Raw genomic sequence first — 10,770 nt, 5'->3', positions numbered from 1 at the left:
GTATCATTATGCCCCGCATAATCTTTTTTTTTTTTTTAAAGAAATTTATTTATTTGGTTTTTCAGATTGAAATTTTACAGTCACATATGCAACATAAAAACTAGATTCCAAGGAATCTCTTGGACTTCCCTCCTCCCCTTTGTGGATCCTACTGTTACTTATTTCCTCCTGCATCTTTTATAATAATCCAGATCTTTTATCTCTCCATTGTATCCAAAATTCACCTTTAAACTACAAGTGATATTCCAATCCTACTAACGATTTTAACTGTTTACAATGGTCTTTAAGATAAGTTATAAATTTTCCCCATTCATTATTAAACTTTTGGTCTTCCTGATTTCTGATTCTGTGGGTCATTTTAGCCATTTTGGCAGAACCCATCTACTTGATCTGCCATTCTTCTCTGATAGGGACTTTATCTGCTTTCCATCTCTGGACCAGTAACATCTGTGCATAATCGATTGCATGATGCAGTGCACACACACACACAATGGGAATGGAAATGTCCATCAACTTTGTGGGGGCCAGCCCCTGCAAATATTTTATTGTGGGGGCCGAAGCCCCTACAGCCCCTAGGAGTTAGTTCCTATGCCCTCAAGCCTGAAGATGCTGTGTGTGTGTGTGTGTGTGTGTGTGTGTGTGTGTGTGTGTTCCATTTAATATTATACATTCACATCATCATTATCCACTTTACCGCTTTGGCACTTTAGAGCCTATCAACTTCCTTCCCTCCTGCCTCATGGCTTTCAAAATTAACCTTTATAATTCATTGCATTTTGTACATTTTCCAATTCTAATTACACTCATTACAAAATGGCTCAACATTTAAATAAATATAGAAAGACAGAAAATTTCTTGTTACAAGTCTTCAGACAACCCTGCTAGCGATGTTAATTGCTTACAATAATCTTCCAGATATCGTATAAATTTACTCCAGTCCTTTTGGAATACTTGATCATGCTGGTTTTGGATTTTTCCTGTCAGCTTCGCCAGTTCTGCAAAGTCCATCATCTTCATCTGCCACTCTTCTTTCGTTGGTACTTCTTGTTTCCATTTTTGGGCTAAAAGAATTCTTGCCGCAGTTGTTGCATACATAAACAGTCTTTTATCTTCCCTTGGTATCTCTTCATTCACTATACCCAGTAAAAAGGCTTCTGGTTTTTTAACAAAAGTATTTTGTTAGCTCATTATGTACCATTTCGAACCTGGGACTTTCAGCTTGCTGCTTTGCAGAGGCACAACTGGGTTTACTGCTGAGTATTTATGTCAGTGCTAGTTTAGGCTGTTGTGGGGCTTTGGGACAAGATGTGCCCAGTGGAGCCCCTTGTCTCACAGTCTTAGACTCATAGAATTGCCATGCAGGAATCTCAACATGCGGTTCCCCAATCCAATTTGAAACCACACTGGACCCTGCTTAGCTTTGCATATGTGCCAGCAGTTTCATTGCTATGCCAGTGAGAGGTGGGTGGGTGAGTCGCAAAGCCTGTGTGTTATTATGGGTCTTATAAGAATTAATTATTCTTTGCAATCTTACAAGTTTTGTTTTGTTGGCATATGATAATGCTGTGTTCACACTTTGCAACCAAATGTTGCAAAGGCTCAAATCTTACATTTGAACTTGCTTGTTGTAAACTGACCTGTGTTCCTCTGATGAAGAGTGGTCTAGACAATCAATCAACCAACCAACCAACCAATCATCAACAAAAATAAATACTTGGCAACTGGTGAAAAATCTTGTGACAGTTTGCCAAAAGGTGCTCATAGGTCTGAAGTAAATTTTTGCTTGGATGCCTCAAGAGTCATAGTTATAAAAGCAGCAAACCTCCTGTAGGAGTAGGAGTAGGAGTAGTAGGAGTAGGAGTAGTAATAATTTATTATTTATACTCCACCCGTCTGGCTGGGTTTCCCCAGACACTCTGGGCGCCTTCCAACAAAAGATTAAAAAGACATGAAAACATCAGTCATTAAAAACTTCCCTGAACAGGGCTGCCTTCAGATGTCTTCTAAACATCAGCTAAACATCAGCTACCAGCTCCATCTGGTACACAGGCTGAGACCCTACCTGCCCGCAGACTGTCTCGCCAGAGTGGTGCATGCTCTAGTTATCTCCTGCTTGGACTACTGCAATGCGCTACCTTTGAAGGTGACCCGGAAACTACAGCTAATCCAGAATGCGGCAGCTAGACTGGTGACTGGGGGCTGCCGCCGAGACCACATAACACTGGTCTTGAAAGACCTACATTGGCTCCCAGTACGTTTCCGAGCACAATTCAAAGTGTTGGTGTTGACCTTTAAAGCCCTAAACGGCCTCGGCCCAGTATACCTGAAGGAGCGTCTCCACCCCCATCGTTCTACCCGGACGCCGAGGTCCAGCGCCGAGGGCCTTCTGGCAGTTCCTTCACTGCAAGAAACAAAGTTACAGGGAACCCGGCAGAGGGCGTTCTCGGTAGTGGCGCCTGCCCTGTGGAACACCTTGCCACCAGATGTTAAAGAGATAAACCTGACATTTAGAAGACATCTGAAGGCAGCCCTGTTAAGGGAATTTTTTAATGTGTGACATTTTAATGTATTTTTAATCTTTGTTGGAAGCCACCCAGAGTGGCTGGGAAAACCCAGCCAGATGGGCAGGGTACAAATATTATTATTATTATTATTATTATTAGTTGTTTATTTCTTTGACATCTAATGGGAGGGCATTTCACAGGGCGGTATAATGCAAAGCCATTAAAAGATATATGGCTGAGTTTATATCGTTCCTGTTTCTGTTCCTTTCTGGTTGCCCAGTATTATAATCTGTGTAAAGTAATTTACGACGCTCTGCTTGCATACTGTACTAGACAGACAGACATGACATTTGCTGGCTACTAGGACTCAGTAACACTTTGGCCTTTAACCAAAAGGCATAAAGTACCTGCCAACTTTTCTGTCATGTAATGAATTTTAAAGATGTGGAAATGTTCAAAATGAGAGATGTAAAAGTTGCTAACTGACGATAACTTCACTTTGGGGAAATGCATGTACATTTGGCACATTTTTAACATTTGACAACCTCTCATTTTTGAAATTTATTACAGCAGACTCCCTACAATGGGCAGAGCAAGCCAACATTCTGAACACGTTAACATTTTCAAAATTCCATACGTGGCAATGGTGTTGTCAGATCCTCTTTCTAAGTCAGGTATGCCATCTGTCATAGATGCTATTGTTGAGATTCTAGCACTGCTGGGGGGGGGGACACACCTCCAAGGTCCCTTCCAACTCTGCAATTCTACAATTCTATGGATGGTATGCAAGTCCTACTCAGAGTAGATGCACTGAAATTAATGAACCTAAGTTACTCATGTCAATCAATTTCACTGGGCCTTCTCTGAGTAGGACTAGCATTGAATACCATCCACTGAGTCTTCTCTGATTCAAATTTGGCACAGGTACCAGGTAAAAACCAGTAATAGGTTTAACTTGGTACTCCAAAAATGTTGCAGTGTGTGTGTGTGTGTGTGTGTGTGTGTGTGTGTGTGTGAGAGAGAGAGAGAGAGAGAGAGAGAGAGAGAGAGAGAGAGAGAGATGGTGGGATGGGTAATGAGAACTGTATTACACAGTCACCCACTGTTCTGCCGGTAAGATCCCAAAGTTCAGCACAGCACCTCTGATCTATGCAAATTATTACAGTGGTGCCCCGCAAGACGAATGCCTCGCAAGACGAAAAACCCGCTAGACGAAAGGGTTTTCCGTTTTTGAGTTGCTTCGCAAGACGATTTTCCCTATGGGCTTGCTTCGCAAGACGAAAACGTCTTGCGAGTCTTGCGATTTTTTTCGCTCCCCCCCCCTTTTTCTAAGCCGCTAAGCCGCTAATAGCCTTTTAGCCGCTAAGCCGCTAAGCCTTTAATAGCTGCTAAGCCGCTAATAGCGCTAATCCGCTAAGCCGCTAATAGGGTTGCTTCGCAAGATGAAAAAACCGCTAGACGAAGAGACTCACGGAACAGATTATTTTCGTCTTGCGAGGCACCACTGTATTATTATTATTATTATTATTATTATTATTATTATTATTATTATACCCCACCCATCTGGCTGGGCTTCCCCTACCACTCTGAGCAGTTTCCAACAAAATATTAAAATACAGTAATGCATCAAACCTTAAAAGCTTCCCTAAACAGAGCTGCCTTCAGATGTCTTGTAAAAGTCTGGTACTTGTTGTTCTCTTTGACATCAGGAGGGAGGGTGTTCCACAGGGCGGGTGCCACTACTGAGAAGGCCTTCTGCCTGGTTCCCTGTAACTTGGCTTCTTGCAGTGAGGGAACCACCAGAAGGCCCTTGGCACTGGACCTTAGTGTCAGGGTAGAACAATGCGGGTGGAGACACTCCTTCAGATATACCAGACCGAGGCCATTTAGGACTTTAAAGGTCAGCACCAACGCTTTGAATTGTTCTCGGAAACGTACTGGGAGCCAATGTATTTCATTTAGACTTACTGCACAGTTGACAAGCCTGCTGAGGTGGAGGACCTGGTTTCAAACCAATGTTTATCCTGTCAAAACCAAAGCTATTAAATGGCCACAAATCCAGATATTCTAGTTGAACTGGGTTGCAGATTTCCTCTTCCTTTGTGCTTTTCTTATTCATTCCTTTCAGCCTAACTGTAACATCGGCTGTCTGTCGCGCTCAGATTAATGTAATTTGCGACTCAACCACACCCTTCAGTTGCCCAACATTATGACCCATGTTACAAAATTCAGAGCCCTATTGGATTTTGCATCCACAGTAGTAGGTCACAGGAGCCGGCTACAAAGTATGTTTTGCACAGCTTAGTCACCTAAGTAAATGTGATTCATGTGTGATTGTTTTATAATGGTTGCTGCTGCCTGTTAAACAGTCGTCTACGAAGAGATCCTCATTACTCTCTTTTCCCTTCCCTGCATTCCTGCACTGGGCTTTTTTTTTATTCTTTAAATTTTAAGAAGGACATGTTGTTCCAAAAACAAAAAATTATGAGCTTTGACCTAGGGCATCCTAGAAGGAAGAAAAAAGCATCTTCCTTGTTGGTTCCGCTTTAGGCTTTGGTATGCTTGGCCCTTCCATCTGGTCTGTGCTGCCTTTGGTTTCTTAAATACATTCACAACAGTCCAAATTGCTGCCAGCGTTCTGGGTAAAGAGATGGCAAGTTGAAATCCCCGAGATCCTTCATTGTTGGACAAGAAGCTCTTCTGATTCAGATAACAGCTGGTGCTGTGAGTTCATTTAGCTTAATTGCATTTAATATATCATGTTTCTGCCAAGGCACTTTACAAAAATTAATAAAAACAAATTTAAATCTCTAGTAAACACTTAAAATAAATGACATAGAATGAAATTAAAAAGGGAAAACATGAAAAAGAGCACAAAATGTATACTATATCACTATAAGAATGAACAATTATAATTCCAGATATACATATCTCTTTGTCCTTGTAAGATGATTGGATGCCAGACAAGACAGAACTGAGAAGGTAATATTCTAGTCTGGGGATGGGGGTCAGTGTGTCATGCAAAAATGAGAAAATACATCTGTTTTAACGCCCCCTCCCAAAAAATAAATATAAAATACGGTACCTTTGTGACTAGCAAACCCCCCCTTTCATTCTTTTGTTCATCTGCTTGGCCTAATTTTCAATTTATTTATCAGCAGAGCATATAGACTACCCGCCGTCATTACAAAAGAGCCACAGGACAGTTTTCAACGTAACATCTAAAATTACAAAATACAAATAAGTCACGCAATTCTAATGAAGAAAAATCCAATATAAAACAATCATGGAAAAACAGCAGGATAGCAAATGGGCAAAGACCTCAGGTGCCAGCTAAAACCAAAATAATTTAACAAGTCCTTCTGTTCTAATTAATCTAGGTTTCCCCCTATGTCTGTTCTGCTTTCACAGGGTGGCCAAGTTCAAAGGAGAGCAGTGAAGCTGGTTTTAGAGACACAGATTTCAGTAGCTACAGCTTTTCCTACCCCGCCCCCCAAATCAGAGATTGAGAATTTGTAAACCTCCAGGTGTTGTTGAGCTACAATTCCAATAAGTGTTGGAAATGTAAAGAAGTTGAAGTACGTTTTATCATATGTGGTGGCAATGTAAAGTTATATATATAAAAAGGGAAATGATATATAACGAATTGGGAAAAAAATGTTAAAAATACTGGTAATCTTTGTTAAAAAAACCCCAAAAGCTTTTCTATTAGGAATTACAGGAACTGATTTACCTAAAGAGTACAAGAACTTGTATCCAGCAATGACTGCTTGAATATTGCTAGCCCAACACTGGAAAGAAGAAAAAGTCCCTGCTAAGGAAGATTGGCAAATTAAGTTAATGGAATATGCGGAAATGGCTAAAGCAGGTTGTGTATGTCATGAGTATGATGGAAGTCTTTGCCTCTGGTCCATCATAATTTCAGCTAAACAGTATAAAGCAGGGATGGGAGACCTCTGAGGCCCAGGAGAATGTGGCCCTCCGAGCTTTTTAATCTGGCCCTTGGAACTCTCCCACCCTTCCTTAGGCCACACCCCTCACTGGCCCTGCCAGCTGATGTCAGGTGCACTAAGTGGTCCAGCTAAGTTAAAAAGGTAAAGGACCCCTGACAGTTAAGTCCAGTTGCAAACGACTCTGGGGTTGCGGCGCTCATCTCGCTTTACTGGCTGAGGGAGCCGATGTTTGTCCACAGGCAGTTTTTCCGGGTCATGTGGCCAGCATGACTAAGCCGCTTCTGGCGAAACCAGAACAGTGCACGGAAATGCTGTTTACCGGTGCCTTCCCGCCAGAGCAGTACCTATTTATCTACCTGCACTTTGTCATGCTTTTGAACTGCTAGGTTGGCAGGAGCTGGGACCGAGCAACGGGAGCTCACCCCATCGCAGGGATTCGAACCGCCAACCTTCTGATCGGCAAGCCCTAGGCTCTGTGGTTAAGTTAGCTAGCTCCAAATGTTTTGCCTGGCTCAAAAGGGTCCTTGAACTTTATTAACGCTTCTTGCTTGTTTGGATGCAGGGCAGAGGGATGGGTGAGAGTGCAGCCTACTGTACAAAGGCAAAACCCACATTTGTTTACTCCGCTCGCTTTTGTCTTTGGGCCCCAACTGCCACGAATGTGTGTGGCCATCGGGATCCCCATCCCCAGACTAGAATATCACTTTTCATTTGCATCTTCATGCCAAGCTGGTTCACTTTTAGCTGGCGCCTTCAAGGCATCTCCAGGAATTCCATGGGGACCTGCTGACGAGCTTCATTTCTGTAAACAGCACCACAAAGCCGAATTCTCTTTCAACGCTCCTCATTAGGAAGGAGCCTCTCCTTCTGCTCTGTCCTCTAGCATTTAACTTCTTCCCTGCTTGCTGACAGCGCTCAGTCAGGGCTGGTGATTTGGAATAATCTGGAGGTGGAGGACCGGGCTACTCCTTCAGCTTTTCAACAGTTGCCTGTGATGAAGAAGTTGCACATTGTAAGCTTCTCTCACCCCTGCAGCAGGGGGGGGGGGAGGAATTGCTCCTCCCAAATTTCTGCCTTGCAGCTGTTCTCAACATGTGGGTCCCCAGATGTTGTTGGACTACAAATCCCATCATCCCTGAGCTCTGGCCTTACTAGGTAGGGGTAATGGGAGTTGTTGAACTACAGTGATCCATGCGACGGTCACCTCCAGGCTTGACTACTGTAACTCACTCTACGCGGGGCTGCCCTTGAAGCTGTCCCAGAAACTCCAGCGGGTGCAGAATGCTGCAGCGAGGCTCCTCACGGGGTCTCTGCCATGGGAGCATATTCACCCAGTGCTTTTCCAGCTGCACTGGCTACCGGTGGAGAACAGGGTCAGATTTAAGGTGCTGGTTTTGACCTTTAAAGCCCTTCACGGCCTAGGACCCTCGTACCTACGGGACCGCCTCTCCTGGTATGCCCCACAGAGAGCCTCAAGGTCCATAAATAGCAACACCCTAGAGGTCCCGGTACCCTAAGGAAGTTAGATTAGCTCCAACCAGAGCCAGGGCCTTTTCAACTCTGGCTCCGGCCTGGTGGAACGCTCTGTCTCATGAGACCAGGGCCCTGCAGGATCTGATTTCTTTCCGCAGGGCCTGTAAGACAGAGTTGTTCCGCCTGGCCTTTGGCTTGGAGCCAATTTGATTCCCTCCCCTCTTTCTTTTTCCTTTTTCCTTTCTCCTCCTGTGATGAGGCTGCATTTTAATGTTTCAATATTTTAATGTTGTATTTTAATCTTGTTTTTAAGTTGCATTCATTCAACTTGTTTTTATTATTGCTTGTTAGCTGCCCTGAGCCCGGCCTTGGCTGGGGAGGGCGGGGTATAAATAAAAATTATTATTATTATTATTAGTTCAACAACATCTGGGGACCCACAGGTTGAGAAAGGCTGTATCGGGAGGGAGGGATGCTAGGAGGCACACTATGCCTTTGAACCATTACATTAAAAGGTTCTGAGTGTTCTTCCAGGATTGAACAGAGGAAGCTGCCTTATATAGAGACCAATGGTCCATCTAGCTCAGTATTGTCTACACAGACAGACAAGGGTCCTCCAGACAGACAAAGGTCTCTCTCCCAGCCCTACCTAAAGATGCCAGGGGTTGAACTTGGACCTTCTGCATGCAAAGTAGAGCTCTATCATGGAATTACAGCTCTTCTCCAATGAATTTGCACATGCCATCCCCCTATCCGCATATATAGTATGGTAGTGAATGCAATCACCAGGTTCAGGGCCGAATCGTACATGCAGTCAGTCCATTATTTCACACTCACACTTGAACACATTAAATTGTTGCTACTGACAGTGCGGCTACATGTGCAAGCAAGTTAATGTAAACGGCTCCTGCAGGCAGAAGGAAACAAACCACCATCCTTCATGGGATCATGGTTTCTTCCATTCCAACAAACCACAACTGGTAAGAAGAAAACTCGCCTTTCAGATCATGGTTTGTTTGAAGGGACACAAGCCACAATCACCAATGTAGACATCAAGCGAAACAAAGGATCGAAGATTGTTGCTAAAAGGAACATAGCACGCAAATTGTTACTTGATGGCACTGCTTTTGTGTAATGAATGTGGCTGTTTGATTTCGCCCACAGACCTTGGAAAACCACAATTCCAAGAGAGGACTTAATTTGCGGATAGCTAAAAAAGCGGGGGGACGGGGACGCGGGTGGCGCTGTGGGTAAAAGCCTCAGCGCCTAGGGCTTGCCGATCGAAAGGTCGGCGGTTCGAATCCCCGCGGCGGGGTGTGCTCCCGTTGCTCGGTCCCAGCGCCTGCCAACCTAGCAGTTCGAAAGCACGTCAAAGTGCAAGTAGATAAATAGGGACCGCTTTCTAGCGGGAAGGTAAATGGCGTTTCCGTGTGCGGCTCTGGCTCGCCAGAGCAGCGATGTCACGCTGGCCACGTGACCCGGAAGTGTCTGCGGACAGCGCTGGCCCCCGGCCTCTTAAGTGAGATGGGCGCACAACCCTAGAGTCTGTCAAGACTGGCCCGTACGGGCAGGGGTACCTTTACCTTTTTTAAAAAGCGGGACTATTAGAGAAACACAAAAACACAATATGCGCACATCTTCATGTTCCCATCAATCTAACACAGCACTGCCATGCTTCAAACACACTTCAGAAGTCCCTGCTTTCAATATGAAACCTTGATTTGAGAAAGTCCTTCAGGCAAGAGTTTGCTGGGAAATAATACTGTGCATTTCTGACAGTACATGAACAAATTTCTGTAGCAGGGACATAAAGCATTGATTCAAGTGCAACAGACAGAGGGAACAATGAAACTGGAAACATGAAGTAATGCAGCATTCTAAGAAACAGGAAAGTCTGGCCTCTGCAATTAACCACAGGCAAATTTAAGACTAGCTTCATCATTTCTCTCACCTTTTCAGGACTGCCGGCCAATGGGAAGAAGAAATAAATCTCTTGCAGGAGAAAACAGACAGGTAAATTGGGCATTATTTCTCCCTGAGCAGCTAAAGCTTCTAGAGCTTTTCTACACTTCACCCTTTTCTTGGGTGGGTTGGCTTTGTATATTAGTTCTTACATTTAAAAAATCCCAGAGCTTGCCATACCTATTCTTATTCTTTTTATTCAAATTAAATATCTGCAGGGTTGTGCTGAGGTCCTACTGAGTTTTATGGCACTACTCCCAAAGGAAGCAATCCCAAATGCCCCTCAAGCCTTGTTGGGCTTTACAGAGTGATGGGGCGAACACACCCCTGCTGGACGTATTGGCTTGGGTGGGAGGCAGTGCTAGGCTGCAGCTGGCACAGTGAATGAACTGATGCCATTGCATGATGTGTGCCTTTCCACTGACTGTCGTCGGGGATCTCACCAGGGGCACTTCATTGGGCAGGTGGGAGAGGGAGCTACGAAGCAGCCAGAGACATAGGCCAGCCGAGAAGCACCCCTCTCGGACCAACACAAAGTGGGTTTGGATTGTTCTGCCTGTGTTTACGTTTGCAGCGTTAAGTTATTTCCTAGGCTCTTTTACAGTAGGCTCATCCCAGATTTCATCACCTATTACGACAATTCAAATAGGTTCCCTTCTTCCCCTCTCTATTCCTAGACTGTGCGAGCATAGTTCACCAAGTTTCGGGTGTTCAACATTCTCAATTCTCTCCTCACCCCCAAACCATTTCATTCGTACCTGGACCGTTCCTTCCACTGTAGTGTTTTAAGCAAGCAATTTCTCCTCCTCATCCATTTGGACAATCTTTTGTGTAAAGCACACACACACAGCAAGTTATTTCTCCCCACAGACAAAAGA

Source organism: Podarcis muralis, chromosome 6, assembly GCF_964188315.1.
Source record: "Podarcis muralis chromosome 6, rPodMur119.hap1.1, whole genome shotgun sequence".
Taxonomy (NCBI): domain Eukaryota; kingdom Metazoa; phylum Chordata; class Lepidosauria; order Squamata; family Lacertidae; genus Podarcis; species Podarcis muralis.
The sequence above is the reverse complement of the archived record's forward strand: the minus strand, read 5'-3'. Positions refer to the sequence as shown.